Source organism: Loxodonta africana, chromosome 6, assembly GCF_030014295.1.
Source record: "Loxodonta africana isolate mLoxAfr1 chromosome 6, mLoxAfr1.hap2, whole genome shotgun sequence".
Lineage (NCBI taxonomy): Eukaryota > Metazoa > Chordata > Mammalia > Proboscidea > Elephantidae > Loxodonta > Loxodonta africana.
In genome coordinates, this window is record NC_087347.1 from 129144435 (window position 1) to 129160810 (window position 16376).

At 39.5% G+C, this 16376-nt stretch overlaps 1 protein-coding gene across 6 annotated transcripts in view; it reads left to right on the forward strand.

Moving 5' to 3' along the window:
* The first annotated feature begins 8109 nt into the window (after positions 1 to 8109).
* WDR33 (WD repeat domain 33) overlaps positions 8110 to 16376 on the forward strand; it is a 124865-nt gene continuing 116598 nt past the window's right edge. For 3 of the 6 annotated variants that reach the window (XM_023556085.2, XM_003416707.4, XM_064287335.1), the window contains exon 1: positions 8110 to 8274. The gene's annotated coding sequence lies outside the window, so the exon portion shown is untranslated. The remainder of the gene's footprint in view (positions 8275 to 16376) is intronic. The other 3 variants (XM_023556086.2, XM_010596408.3, XM_064287337.1) reach the window with 2 other exon arrangements.

The window sequence follows — 16376 nt, forward strand, 5'->3', positions numbered from 1 at the left end:
GACCTGAAGAAAAAATTCAAGCCTCGAGTTGCCATATCAAAGAATTCTGTGGGCAAAACACTGAACAACATAGGAAGCATCAAAAGAAGATGGAAAGAATGCACAGAGTAACTGTACCAAAAAGAATTGGTCGATGTTTAACTATTTCAAGATGTAGCGTATGATCAAGAACCAATGGTACTGAAGGAAGAAGTCCAAGCTGCATTGGCAAAAAACAAGGCTCCAGGAATTGACAGAATACCAGTTGAGATGTTTCAACAAACAGATGCAACGCTGGAAGTTTTCACTCATCTATGCCGAGAAATTTGGAAGAGAGCTACCTGGCCGACCAACCAGAAGAGATCCATGTTTGTGCCCTTTCTAAAGAAAGGTGGCCCAACAGAATGTGGAAATAATATCAATATTAATAATATCACAAATAAAATTTTGCTGAAGGTGATTCAAAGATAGTTTTAGCAGTACATAGACAGGGAACTAGCAGAAATTTGAGCCAGATTCAGAAGAAGACATAGATTGAGGGATATCATCGCTGATGTGAGATGGATCTTGGATGAAAGCAGAGAATACCAGAAAGTTGTTAACCTGTGTTTTGTTGACTGTGCAAAAGCATTTGACTGTGTGGATCATAATAAATTATGGATAACATTGCAACAAATGGGAATTCCAGAGCACTTAATTGTGCTCATGAGGAACCTGTACATAGACTATGAGGCACTCGTTTGAACAGAACAAGGGATACTGTGTGATTTAAAACCAGGAAAGGTGTGCATTAGGTTGTATCCTTTCACCATACTTATTCAGTGTGTATGCTGAACATATAATCTGAGATGCTGGACTATATGAAGAAGAACATGGCATCAGGATTTCAGGAAGGCTCATTAACAACATGCAATACGCAAATGTCACACCTTTGCATGTTGAAAGTGAAGAGAACTTGAAGCACTTACTGCAGATCAAAGACTACAGCCATCAGTATGGATTACACCTCTACAAAAAAGAAAACAAAAATCCTTACAACTGGACCAATAAATAACATCATGATAAATGGAGAAAAGACTGACCTTGTCAAGAATTTCATTTTACTTGGATCAACAATCAATGCCCACGGAAGGAGCAGTCAAGAAATCAAATGACATATTACATTGGCAAATCTGCTGCAAAATACATCTTTAAACTGTTAAAAAGCAAAGATGTCACTTTGAGGATTAAGGTGCACCAGACCCAAGACCTGGTATTTTCAAACACCTCATATGTATGCAAAAGCTGGACAACGAATAAGGAAAACCAAAGAAGAATTGATGCCTTTGAATTATAGTGTTGGCAAAAAGTATTGAATATACCATGGACCGCCAGAAGAATGAACAAATCTGCCTTTTAAGAAGTATAGCTAGAATGCTCCTTATAAGGGAGTATGGTGAGACTTCGTCTCATGTACTTTGGATATGTTATCAGGAGGGACAAGTCCCTGGAGAAGGGCATCATGCTTGGTAAAGTAGAGGGTCAGTGACAATAGAAAGACCCTTAATGAGATGGATTGACACAGTGGCTGCAACAATGAGCACAAGCACAGAAATGATTGTGAGGATGGGGAAGGACTGGGCAGTTTTTCATTCTGTTGTACGTAGAGTCACTATGATTTGGAACCAAGTAGATGGCACCTAACAATAACAACATCTCTGCACAAGGGGTTTCTATGTATCCCAAAAGAAAGAATGCCATTGTAGCCTTTCCTACCCCCAGGAAAAAGAAGCAATTCAGGGGATTTTGGGGGCTCTGTGGCTACTGCTGAACATCTTTCCCTAATTTTTTGCTGATGGCTCAGCTGTTATACCAGTTTTCAAAACAGTCTGCCCCTTACTCATATCTTTCACCTGAGAAGTGTGTTCAAGCTTTCTTTAAACTCAAGAAGTCTCTTCTCACTACCCTAGATTTGAGGTTCCGTAATTATAACCTAGACTTTTCTCTGTATCTTCTTTAAATGGCTGGCAACGCCTTGGGATTCCTCACACAAGCTCATGGGTGTCAACGGTGACCTGCTTGCAACTAAATTCTGTGGCCAGAGAGTTTCCCCTCCCCCACCAGGCCTCAGGGCAGTAGCTGCCATGGCTCGATTAGTTGAGGCCACGACTGACACCATGCTTGGAAATTTCTTGCTTGTGTATGTTCCACATGCTGTGCCTGCTATTTTAAATTCTATACTCATCCAACATTTATCCACTAGCAGAATAACCTCTTACGAAGTCCTTCTTTTGGCTACATCCAATATCTAGTTGCATATTGTCAATTCTTTAGACCCAGCCACTTCGTTGCCTTCACCTAGTGATGTTGACTCTGTTCCTCATGATTGCCTTGATTTAACAGATCAGCTACTTATCCCCAGACAGGACTTGCAGGAGACTCCCCTATTTAACCCTGATCTAATTCTTTTTGTTGATAGGTCTTATTTAATATCAAATTCTTCTAGATCTCTTTATCAAGGTGGATACGGAGTTACCACAGCTACCGAGATTCTGGAAAGCAACCCTTTACCAGGTGTCACATCAGCTGAGCAAGTTAAATTGATAGCCTCTGGACAGTCAGTAACCATTTACACAGATCCAAGGTATGCTTTTTCAGTGGTTCATGAGTTTAGGGTGCTTTGGAAACAAAGTGCGTTCCTAACATCCTCTGGAGCATAGATTAAAAATGACCCCGTGGTGGCTGACCTCCTGGAGGCTCTCTTGCTCCCTTCTGAGATAGTCGTAGTCAAAATTCAGGCCCACCAACTGAAAAAGTTTCCTCAAAGTCAGGGGAAATGTCTTTCCCGACATAGCTGCCAACGAGCTGCCTCTCGACATTTCATTTCCCCTTATGACAGCTCCTGCCACGACCAGAATGAAGAGGAGGGAAAGAATTATGCCCTTTGAAACTGCCGAACTCTAACAGTCCATGGCCAATGTCACCTTTGTCACGGCAAACTCTCAGGCATGTCCAAAGTTCTGGTGAGTGAAGACCCTAGACAGAACCCCACAGGCTGGCATGATTTGGCTTGCCCCCGAACAAATGCTCCTAAACCTGAGGTGGGGCAATGGAAAAGGGAAGGCTGTAAATTTAACAAAAACTCTTCATTATGGGAAGGGCCAGGTGTCAAACCTGTGATTCCCAAAGTCCTGCATATACCTCTGGCAACTTCCTTCCATCTGAAGGAATATTTGGGAAGAGAGAAAACCATAGATATTTTGCCGAAATACTTTTGGGTACTGTTATGGATTTAATTGTGTCCCCCCAAAATGTGTTGACTTGGCTAGACCATGATTGCCAGTATTGTGTGACTGTTCACCATTTTGTCATCTGATGTGACTTTCTTATGTGTTGTAAATCCTCCCTCTGCGATGTTAATGAGGCTGGACTCAATCTACAAGATTAGGTTTTGTCTTAAGCCAATCTCTTTTGAGATACTAAAGAAAAAAGTGAGCAGAGAGACAGGGAGACCTCCTACCACCAAGAATGCAGAGCCAAGAGGGGAACGTATCCTTTGGACCTGAGGTCCCTGTGCTGAGAAGCTCCTAGACCAGAGAAAAAGATGACAAGGATCTTCTTCCAGAGCCAAAGGAGAGAGAAAGCCTTCCCCTGGAGCTGGCACCATGAATTTGGACTTCTAGATTTCTAAACTGTGAGAGAATAAATTTCTCTTTGTTAAAGCCATCCACTTGTGGTATTTCAGTTATAGCAGCACTAAAAAAAACAGAGGCGTTTTTAGAAAGCTGTAGATCAAGTAGCATGACAATGTCCTGTTTGCTCTGAATTCAACCCTGGCAGACCTTACTGACCTTCACCTTGAAAGTATCCTTTGCCAACTAAACCGATACTGAAATGAAAGATGGATTTCATCTAGTTAACCCCTTCTAATTTTTTTTAATGTTTATAAACTTGTTTTGGTTTTAATTTGTAGATATTCACATTGGGTTGAAGTTTTCTCTTGCCATAAGGCCACAGCACCTTTTGTGGCCAAAAATTTATTAGAAAATATTATTCCCCTGTGGGGAGTTCCAGCTATCCTCTGCAGTTGCAGAGGGACCCACTTCAGTGGACTAGTAATCACTGTCATATGTAGCATGTTTCCCATTTTTCAGAGACTTCATTGCCCTTATCACCCCCAGTTCTGTGGGCTTGTAGAGAGAACTAATGGTATCACAAGAACTCAGCTGTCAAAGCTTACCTCTTCCATGGGATTGACTTGGCAGCAGGCCTTCCCATTAGTCTTAATGAACTTGAGGGCCACTCCCTTTGGCCCCCATAATTTAACTCCATATGAAATTCTAATAAGCTGAACTATGGATTTGCCATGTTAAGTAGCTATTGCTCACTCAAATTTAATACAAGCAAATTTATTTTAAAGCACTGTCAGTCTTTAATTCATTATGCTAACAAACATTCCTTTCCAAAGGAAGACTCAGAGAGTAAAGATACTGAAAGATCTGCTATTCTACCCCTTTCCCCTGAAGATTGTTTATTGGAAAAGACACCAGCTAAAAGACTTCCTCGAATTTCAATGGGACCTTATTTAGTTTTGCTCACTAATCCACGTACTGCAGAATTGCAGAGTGTCAAAGCCTGGAGTTACCTGTTCCAGTTGAAGAAGGCCCCTGTCCCTGAATGGAATGTTGAATACACTGAAGGACTCAAAGTTTAAATGATCCTGGGACAAGATACAGATGACATCTGAGTAGACGACTTGCTTTCTCAAGATCCTGGACCAGACTTGTATTTTCCATTTGAGCTACTATCTATGCAACTTTTAGAAGATTCTGGACTTAGTTTAGTGATAATAGGCGTGATCATAGTTGTTGAGTGTTGGTGGTATTATTCTTTTGTGTATTCATTTTAATAATGATTTCTACTATTGTTTTGATACCTTTATTGTTTCCTTTTTCTATTGCTTGGCAAGAAAATGCTTTTTATCAAATTAACTCAATCAGCCATTGCTAGCAATTTAACCGAATAGTGGATATGTCAATCTTCCCCTAGGTCTACAAAAGATAATACTGATCCTTTTGCTGTACCAATACGAGATTATAAGTGCACACCTAATTTTACTATTGATTTTTTAAAAAACCTGTTTAAATGGGCTATTCATGTCAAATTATGGCTACCTCCAGAATTATCCACTTACCCACCTGCTCCTTGTTTCAACCTCACTCATGGCTGGTCAGAATGTTCTCTTTCTGCACCTTGTGAGCTTCTTATTAATGATGCTTAATATTATTCAACTAGAAGATAACTGTTCTCAAAATAATCAAATCTCCCACTTGTGCCCGACTCCGGGATGCCCTAGAATTTGGAGAATTATTCATTTGTAGTGACTCATTAACTGCTAATTAGCTCGAAAAGGCCAATCAGCCCATCCCACTACCTAATATTCAATCCGGGGTAGGTATGTTGTGTGCCCCATCTAGATATGTCTTTTTATGTGGAGGATCAGCTTATTCCAGGAAAGAGTCCAGTGATTCACCCTATACTTGGGCTTTGCCACATCTACATGGTTGGAATATGCTAGGCCAATATATTTTAAGAACTCCGGTTGTTCTTTTAAGAGAAGCCCTGGTGGTGCAATGTTTAAAGCACTTGGCTGCTAACTCAAAGGTTGGTGGGAGAAAGATGTGGCTGTCTGTTTCTGTAAAGATTTACAGCCTTGGAAACCCTATCGGGCAGTTCCACCCTGTCCTATAGGGTCACTATTTTGGTTTTGGATGTTCCTTTAAGTATCTACACTCATGCTGATAGCATTCAATGGACAAGTGACATTAAAATCCTTTCAGTTTCTAAAAGGGAGTTAGTGCTGCAGGGAAACCCTATAGCTGATCACCCAGGTTGTGGATGATCATTTCTGCATGCCACTATACCCTAGTTTGGGACCATGCAGTTAGAGCAGTCCATTTGCAGCTTGTCAGCCACAGGGCCCAAATTGCTAATGATGTGGCCCATGGAATGGCCACACAACAAAAATCTTTAGAATTCTTAGCAAAATGATCATGGACTATAGACTATCCCTGGATTTCCTCCTATCCCAGCAAGGATGGGTTTGTGACATTGCTAACACTTTCTGTGTCTCTTGGATTAACACCACTTGAGAAGTTGAACAGGATATTGGTAAGATTTATCAAAGAGCTGTTTGGTTACATTCTTGTACCCTCTATGCCTTTTCCATCCTTTTTAGTTATCTTCAGTTGGCTACCTAATAGTACAGGTTCTTGGTTACAATCTCTGTTGCAACCTGAGTTAATTATATTAATAATAATAGTTCTTATTATTTGGAATTATAAAATGTGTCTCAAAATATGCATCTACCATAGGAACTGATAACCCTGCTTTATCACATGCTCAGAGAATTAAGTATGTCAATAATGCATTAAGGACTCAAAACTAGAGCTTTATGACAGATTAGCCCTTTGAAAACAGGCCAAGTTGCTCCTCCAATGTGGCCATACTCTATCCACTCCATATACTAAGATCACTGAAGCTAGCTGCTCAGCCATGGCATGGTAGACTTACTGGAGCTGGTCAGCAACCAAGGTACCGCTGGTCTTCGACTATGGGGAAAATAGGCTTAACATGAGAAAACAACGAGGATTGAACTGCCACCTGGGAGCAGCATATCGATGAACCCGTGCAGAAGAGAGTTTGCCTTTAGGTGTGATCAAAGGATGTTCTTCAAAATCCCTGATCAAGAGGAGGGAATGATATGATATAAAATCAAGAGGTGTCTGACCTAAAATAAAATGGCTTAAGTAATGTTAAGGCTCTTACCTTTCACACAGATTCAAACCCTGTTGCTTAGAAACCAACGCTATTAGCAAAGCCTTGTGGTAGTCTAAGACTTTAAATCTGTAACCAAACCTTATCAAACTGTCTTAAATCTCACCAGGACATTTTATGTTTGGGGCTAGATAATGTTTAACAACCTATTCCTACAGTGGCTGTCATGCTATTGTCATGTCACTATTTTTTGAGTTGTGAGACACCCTCCACAATTACAAACATATGTAATAATGTCTTCTGTCCAATTAATGTATTCCATGTGTATTAATGTAACAAATGTTAAAAATCACACTTTGCTTTGTGTGAATGACTTCAGTCACTGTAAACCGATCAGAATATTGTGTCTGTAGTTCCTCATATGGCAGTGTATAACCAACGATGATTTGTACCTCTCCCTTTGGATTAGTGACCTTCAGACTCTGAGGTTTTCACAATCCCCATTCGAATGAGTATCTTGGCTTCAATAAATCCCTTTTGAGTTTACGTTAACAGAGCTCAGAGTTTTTTTCTTTACAACAGGTAAAATGGCCTCGGTGGGTCACCCCAACTCCATGGACCTCAGAAATCTGGATTCCAGAAGGATTAAAACGGTTTCTCAGTAGAAACTGTGGAACACTTTTCCAAAGTGGTTGTACCATGGGGCTGTTTTTATAACTTGGTCTCTTGAACATAAGAACCCTCCCTTTCTGCTTGACACTTAAAAAACCAAACCAAACCAAACCCATTGCCATGGAGTCGGTTTCAACTCCTAGCGACCCTAGAGGAGAGAGAAGAACTGCCCGGAAAGGTTTCCAAGGAGCACCTAGTGGATTTGAACTGCCAGTCTTTTGGTTAGCAGCCCTGAGCTCTTAACCACTACGCCACCAGGGCTTCCTGACCCTGTTAGCTGCTTTCAAATACTCAAAATCTTGTAGTAAGTACACTTGGTGCGGCTGCGCGCCCCCCGCCGCCCCCCGCCACCCCACGACTCTTGCGGGGCTCGGCTACAAAGCCTGCTGTAACCACCGAACAACCCAGAACGAATTTCTAATTCAAATTTTGGAAAACGGGTGTTGTTGAGAGCATCAGCGTTAGCTCCTAACCCGAAGAAAATCTTCGACAGAAAACCCAGTACCGCGAAACTCCCCCGTTTCACTCCACCTCCAGGAAGTGGTGCCCTCCAGCTCGCAGAGGGAACAAAGAAGGTACTCAGCGAATTCGCGCGGGGTTCGGGCGAAGCCGCCCCTCACCTATGGACATGCGCAGATCGAGCCCTAAGGAGGCCTGTGGCTCAGGCGCGCGTGACGTACTACCGTACGCCGGTTCGTGATGACGCAAGGTCGTGAGCTCGGTGGCTCAGGGAGGAAGATGGCTGCTGTTTCTTTGGCAGAGGGGGCTTGAGAGGGGTGGAGGGAGGAGGCCAGATAGGCGAGACATTCCCGACAGAGTGAAGCCGAACACTTCGCTCGCCGTTAGGAGCCCTGCCCAGGCCAAACGGTGAGTGCGGCGGCCGCATGAGACCGCTCGCCTGCAGCAAGCGGCGGCACTCCGCCATTTTCAAGCTCGGTCGTTGCGTGCTTTGGGGGGCTTGGAGGGACGCCTGGGAACGGGTTGGAGGAGCCGGGAAGACTGTCCTGCGGGAGGGCTCGTTGAGGCAGGGCCAGGCATTAGGGGAGGAGGATGGGGGCTCGAAGGAGACTAGGGAAGGAGGGCAGAGTAGAATTAGGCCCTGACTGGGGACTGGTGGCGACGAGAAGACGTAGGCAGGGCAGGCGACGGATAAGACGTTTAGTTTGTGGAGAGAAACGTGTTTAAATTGAGGCTTGGGGCTTGGGTGGAACGGAGTGAGTCGAGAGTTGAATGGCCTGTGGCCGGAGTGTTGAGTGGAGTGGTTGGTTGAAGCGTTCACGGGAAGCTAACGCGAAATGTGTAAAACAGATTTATTTAAAAGCATGTTTGTTCTTGACATTGTCGTCACTGGAAATAAGTATTTGTAACCAGGGTAAGTGCACAGCTCGGCAGGGAAAGCCCTGTTCCTTTGGAATAGTTGGATTCCTATTTGGTTTGCTATAGGCCACGCTTCTGCAAGTGTCCCGTTAATAACTCTACATACATCCAATTTTAAGTTGCCTACTGGCAAATTGATGTTTAGGATTTTTAGAAAGCATTCTTTTTTAAAGGAAAATAAAATAGATGTTGATACTTCCTTGTAATCGTTGTGGTTAGTGGTCTTTCAGAGAAAGGAGGAGGAAGGGGATCGAGAGGTAATTCCGTAATTGACCTGTGTAAATCAAATCAGAAAAGCACAGGTTACCTGTGGAAAGCCTCTTAAGCATGTTTTGAAGTAATTTCTACACAGATAACATTAACTTTTCAGTAAATTTGGAAGACGTTGGCGTATGAACGAAAAGCCTTTGTTAACATAGTGACATGGTGATGGTTTCTCGTGTCTGTAAATAGAATAAAAACCATTAAGCTGTACACTTTTAAATGAGTGAATTATATCTCAATAAAGTTGAAAAAAAAAGGAATAACACTGGGAGCTCAGTGTGACTTTTAAGTACATCCTGGAACATTTTTTGCCTGGAACTTGATGATGCAGTGGTAGGTCTCTTTAATTCAAACTATGAAACTTTTTAGATAACTGTTAGTTGAAAGAAAACAAGTTAATTGTTCCCTTGGTGGCGATTTTTTTTTCCTACTCTTAGTAATTGCATTTGACACCCCTTTTTCGTTACTATAAGGTACTTTTGTATTTTTTAATTTGAGTTTGTGTTGAGACTTGAAGTTCCATGTTTAGTTTATTTTCTTGATTTTTACCTTTTTCAAAGATAGGAAGAATTTTGTTATACTTCCTATACTTGTGGTAAGAATTTTGGTAGGAAGTTGGCCTTCCATCACAGCACTTTAGGGAAAAAAAAAAAAATCCCTGTTTATGAAACTTAGGGCCTAACTTGTATTCTTTGGTTGATGGAAAATATTTAAAAGACCGGTGTGCCATCACGATTTTATCCTGATCTGGGGCTTTAATTATACAGTGAAACCTGTGAGAGCCAGAACTCGATGGACTGCCTTGTTTTTCTGAGTCTTGCAAGTTTTCCACCTTGGACAGTTTTACCGCTTTTTTATTGCCCATTTTAATGGAAGATATTTGAGTTTTCCTTCTCTGATATGTTTCTGCCTTACACAGATGCCACCTTTTGCGGGTTTTACTGTATTTTTATTAACCATTTAAAGTACATATTCAGAACTCTTTGTCAGGTAGTAAGCCCATACAGTTTTCACATTACCTTGGGAAAAAATGTTATTGGGATTATTGCAAAGTTTGAACTATTCTTTACTTCAGAATAAGAAAGTGAGCGAGGGTACAGTAAAGCTTTATGATTATGATAGCTATTAGAGATGTTAGTGAAAATTTTTCACTTACGAATACATTTTTGAGGTTGCTTAACCAAAAACTAGGAATTATGTAAGTGATTTTTAGGAAAAGTAGTATTAATTAGTCAGAAACTTTACATTAGAAATCTTCATTATCAAAGTATGGTTAATGTTGTAAACTAGTAAATTGCTGTTTAAACAAGGATTCCAGATTGTCCTAGTTTTCTATGCAACTTGAAGGTTTCATTTGTGTTGAAACTTTTGCTGGTAGTAGATGTTAGTTCTTCTGGAATGCTGTTAAGTTTCTCTGTTGCTGTAGTATGTTGTGTGACAGCGTTTCAGGGTTCTAGTAAGTCACCTGGCTATAGTTTTAATACTTAAAAGTACTTTTTGTTTGGCAGTGATTTAGGTTCAGATTTTTTCTACTGTAACTCACTTTCTCATTGGTAACCATTTAGACTAGTGTAGTACATACAGAGGCTCTTCAGTATGACAGAAAACTGACCCATATTATGCTCATCTTCTCTGGCCTTTGGATATTTAAATAATTTTCTGGTAGAATGACTGACTTCATAAAGTTTGTGTTGTACCTTAAATTTGTAATTTGAGTGCTTATAAATCCCCTGAGCTAGAGCATGGGTTTCAGTAGCAGACAGACCTAGGTTTGAATGTCAGGTGTACCACCAACCAGCTTTTTTATATTAGGTCAGTTAATTAAACTCTGAACTTCAGTTTCCTTATGTATAAAAATGTTAATTATAATACTTACCTCAAAGGTGAAAGTGCCTAATACTTATGAGTCAGTTCCAACTCACAGCGACCCCATAGGGTTTCCGAGGCTGTAAATCTCTATGGAAGCAGACTGCCGCATGCGAACTGCTGACCTGTCCATTAGCATTTGATTGCTTTAACCACTGCACCATCAGGGCTCCTTAATACATAATAGGCAGTCAGTAAATACTGACCTTTTTTTTTGGTAAATACTGACTAAATACTGATTGACTGAAATAATCTTTGTTGAAAACTTACAGTCTCATTCTTCTGCTAAGTTAATTCTTTCTCTGTTGTTAAAGCAATTTTTTTTTTATTATAATGTATTTTGGCTCTACCGCTTTGAGAGCTCTTTGAAGGCAAATACTGCAGTGCTATATATTTTTGTTTTCCTAGAACACAGCCATAAAAATTGAGGAATGAATTGATTTTCTACGAATATTCTCCTCATGACTACCAAAAACAAAAACCAAACCCACTGCCGTCAAGTCCATTCCGATCCATGGCGACCCTGTAGGACAGAGTAGAACTTTGCATAGGGTTGCTATGAGTCCAAATTGACTTGATGGCAGAGGGTTTGGTAGAACCGCACCATAGGGTTTCCAAGGCTGTAAATCTTTACTGAAGCAGACTAGCATATCTGTCTCCTGTGGAGGGGCTGGTGGGTTTGAACCCTTGACCTTTTGGTTAACAGCCGAGCGCTTTAACCACTGTGCCACTCATTCTTCCTCGTGATTCTCCAGGGATCTGTGTTTCAGACCTTCTGTATTTCTGCCCTATGTCCTTTGCTTATGACCTCTTTGCCTGGATTGCGTTTTCCCTTTCAGATTGTTCATATCCTCTCCATTATTCAAAATCCAGCCAAGTTTCATCCTGTTAGTGAAGTCTTCAGTGACTTTTTTATTTAATATAACTGGTCTCCCCAGTTAACCTGGGGTGTGTGTGACTGTGTCTTCTGTTACTTTATGTTCCACACAGTACCTGGCACTATGCCGTACCTGTTTTGAGCAGGTTCTTGAGTGGGATGGTAAATGCAAAACTGTGCTTAGGTTGAGTTTGCTGCCATAAGCACCTGTTCTGTACTCTCTTTACTGTCCCACTTAATAGGGTACTTTTGAGGAGTAACTTCCCTTTTCTAAAAAACTGTGGTAAGTGTATATGTACCACTTCTTTGTATGTGGGATATTCTGGTAATTTTTTTCCAACTTTATATGTTAAGAAAAATTTCAAACATCCAGAAAAGTTGAAAGAATAATACATTGAACACCTGTATAGATTTTGTTTTTTTCTGAAACATTTACAGACATTATACATCTTTTCCTTTAAGAAAAAGATTATTCTTTAAATATCCATAGTATTAACATTCTGGACATTTAACATTAATATAATATCTGATTCTAGATTGAATCCTGAATCATAGAGAAAAAACAAAAATTCTGTAGAGGATGTTATGGGAACAACTGAAGAAATCTGAATTTAAACTGTATATTAGATATTATATTAGATGTATTGGATATTATATATTATAATATCCAATTATCTAATATAATGTCTAATATACAGTGTATATTATATATTATAATATATAATATATTATATCAATATAATATTAGATATATTGTATATTATAATAGATGTTATAATATATCTAATATAATATCTAATATACAGTATATATAAGATAAGATAATATATTAGATGTATTGGATATTATATATTATAATATCCAATTATCTAATATAATGTCTAATATAGAGTGTATATTATATATTATAATATATGTAATATATCTAATATATTAGATATATTGTATATTATATTAGATATTATAATATCTAATGTACAGTATATAATATATTGTATATATAATATAATATTTAATATAAAGTTTAAATTCAGATTTCTTCAGTTGTTCCCATAACATCCTCTATAGAATTTTTGTTTTTTCTCTATGATTCAGGATTCAATCTAGAATCAGACACTGCGTTTAATTGTCAGATCTCTTTAGTCTTCCTTAATCTGGACCAGTTCCTTGGCCTTTTTTTTTTTTTTTTTTCTTTCTTTCATGATTTAACATTATTTTTGAGTACAGGTCACTAGTTTTGTTTTCTCTCACTTTCTTGAATATTCCTATGGTCTCAGTGGGTTTTAATTTTTTCAGTAAGTTGGCCAATTACAATCATTATTATTTTTTTTAATTTATTGTGCTTTAAGTGAAAGTTCACAAATCAAGTCAGTGTCTCATACAAAAAGTTATACACACCTTGCTCTGTACTCCTGGCTGCTCTCCTCCTAATGAGACAGCGCATTCCTCCCCTCCACCGTGTATTCCCCCTGTTCATTGAACCACCTCCTGTCCCCCTCTTCTCATCGCACCTCCAGGCAGGAGTTGCCCCCATAGTTACATGTGTCTATTTGAGCCAGGAAGCTCACTCCTCACCAAAATGTCTTAATAGTCATTATTATTTTTGGTGTTTAGGTTGTCCCAAATGTTGCCAGCTTGAGCCCCTCTTGAAGCTGGCTTCCATATCCTTTTTGACTGTTGTTACATGTTGCTGAGGAGCCCTGGGGTGTAGTGATTAAGCACTCAGCTGCTAACTGAAAGGTGGATGGCTGGAACCCACCAACTGTTCCGAGGGAGGAAGACATAGCAGGCTGCTCCCTTAAAGATTAATTAAAAACAAACAAACAAACAACCCAAACTCATTGCTGTGGAGTGAGTTCTGACTTAAAACAACCCTACAGACAGAGTAGAACTGTCCCATAGGGTTTCCTAGGCTGTAATCTTTATGTAAGCAAATCACCAGGTCTTTTCTCCTGCTGAGCGGCTGGTGGGTTTGAACCATTGCGCCACCAGGGCTACTTTTCCTTTTTTTACTAGCCTGTTGCCATCTAATTGATTCCAACTCATAGCGCCATAGGGTTCTCAAGGCTGTAAACCTTCTTTTAAATTTTTATTGAACTTCAGATGAAGGTTTACAGAACAAACTAGTTTCTCATCAGACAGTTAGTACACACATTATTGTGTGACATTGGTTAACAACGCCATGGCATGTCAGCACTCTCCCTTCTCAACCCTGGGTTCCCTATTACCAGGTTTCTGGTTCCCTCCTACCTTCCAGTCCTTGCCCCAGGGCTGGTATGCCCCTTTAGTCTTGTTTTGTTCCATGGGTCTGTTCAGTCTCTGGCTGAAGGGTGAACCTCAGGAGTGGGCTCATCACGAAGCTGAAAGGGTGTCCAGGGGCCACACTCTTAAGGTTTCTCCAGTTTCTGTCAGGCCAGCAAGTCTAGTTTTTCTTTTTGAGTTAGAACTTTGTTGTACTTTTTTTTCCAGCTCTGTCTGGGATCCTCTATTGTGATCTCAGTCAGAGCAGTCAGTGGTGGTAGCCAGGCACCATCTAGTTGTACTGGTCTCAGTCTGGTGGAGGCCTTGGTAGATGTGGTCCATTAGTCCTTTGGACTAATCTTTCCCATGTGTCTTTAGTTTTTTTCATTCTTCCTCGCTCCTGAAGGGGTTCAAGGCTGTAAATCCTTAGGGAAGCAGACTGCTGCATCATTCTCCTGCCGAGCGGCTGATAAGTTCAAACTGCTGACCTTGGTTAGCAGGCACTTAACCACTGCACCACCAGGGCTTCTTCCTTTTTGGCTGTTGTGTGCTGTGCAGTTCATTTTGATTCGTAGTGACCCTGTAGGACAGGGTATAACTGCCCCATAGGGTTTGGTAGGCTGTAATCCTAATGGGAGCAGATCACCAGGTCTTTTCTCCCTTGGAGCTGTTGGGTCCTTTTGACTAGACCCCCCATTTCTTCAAGCCCTTCTTATACTCAAGTACAGGTACTACTCGTCATTTCTTTCTTGGTTATTGTATTTTCCCATTTCTCCAAGGAGCTCTAGTTTCTTTTGGTAGAAAAATGGTGTTTGTAAACCAAGACTTTGGTGTTAAGTAAATATTGGAGCGCTACGTATACTCAGTTTCCAAAGTGTGTATTGCTGCTGGATTGTCTTTACTTTTAGGCCCTTTTCAGTGGTCAGAGCTAGGAAACTTGTTTTAAAAAAATCGTCAGTTTATACTGGTATTTAAAATTACAATTTAAAGTTAACATCATTGGGATTTCCTACAATAAAATGGATTAAAAAATTATAATACGGGTATTATTATTTACAGTAAATGTATTGTGTGCAACTGATTTTTTTCAGTGCCCTTTTCGCCTATAGTGTATCTTACTAAAGATAACTAGTCAGAGAACTGTAATCAAAAGTTACTTGAAAGTGCACTTTTTTTTCCTGTTATTTTATCTATTTGATATGAAGTTTCTTTTTGTTTGTGTTCATTGTTAAGGTTTGCTTTTTTCTTTTTTAAGCTTTTAAAATATGTTAGGTATTTACATAATTTAAAATTAAAACTATATTCAGAGAGCACTAAAGTCGTGCTTCCATCTCTAAGTGCTCTCTCCCTGTTCTCACTCACCTCTTGTGTGTGTGTAATATATACACAGACATATATTAATTTTTGTTTTCCCTTTCTTAACAAAAAAGTGGCATACTGCATAATACACTAATGTACCTTGTTCTACCAAACAATGTACTGTCGTGTATTCACTCACTTGCCATTATGGTCTAAAGAGGACATATTTAAGAATGAATGGGAAAGCTATTAATAGTTCCTACAGGACAACAGGCATAAGTTCGGGTTCTCCTGGTCAAACTTGGACATACAGTCACCCTACAATTTTTTTGTTTTTAATTGAGTTCTTAGTTTTTTTTAATTTATTTTATTATTGTTGTTGTTGAGAATATACACCAGTCCAAAAGTTTTTACATGTACAGTTCAGTGACACTGATTACATTCTTCAAGTTGAGTCAAATTGGTTTTTTCCCCATTCTTTGGGTGCAGTGGCTTTTAATCATTGTTCTTATGCTTCCGCCTAAGCTGTAGCTCATTATACAGATATAAGACTAGAAATAGTACTAAGGCATTAAAAACCCACTAGTAAGGCTAATGTCTGTAGAATTGGCATACGTTTAAAATCTATGATTTGCTTGTTTCTTCTCATGATTTATGTTCCTTTATGGAGCTTTTCCCAGGTAAGTCTTGATTCCAATTTTGATAACTGATTGCAGATGTTTTTATCATTCTAGTAATAACAGCCCCCCTGCTCGTTAAAAAAAAAAAGAGTACTATATATTTTAAAACTTTGCCTTTATAATATAGTAATATTATAGTTCTGCAGATACTCAGTTACGAAAGTTAGATATTCATAGCTTTGCTAAAAAGCTTTAGTGCAAGACCTATACCAGTAAGGTTTCATAGTACATTAACCATTTTGGTGTGGATGTGCTCTGTATACTGTCATGATTACTTTTGGAAAACTTCTAAAGTAAGTACAAGCTTTGTAAAACACAGTTTTCAATCAGTTTCATATTCAGTAATACCTAGACTCCAAATTAAA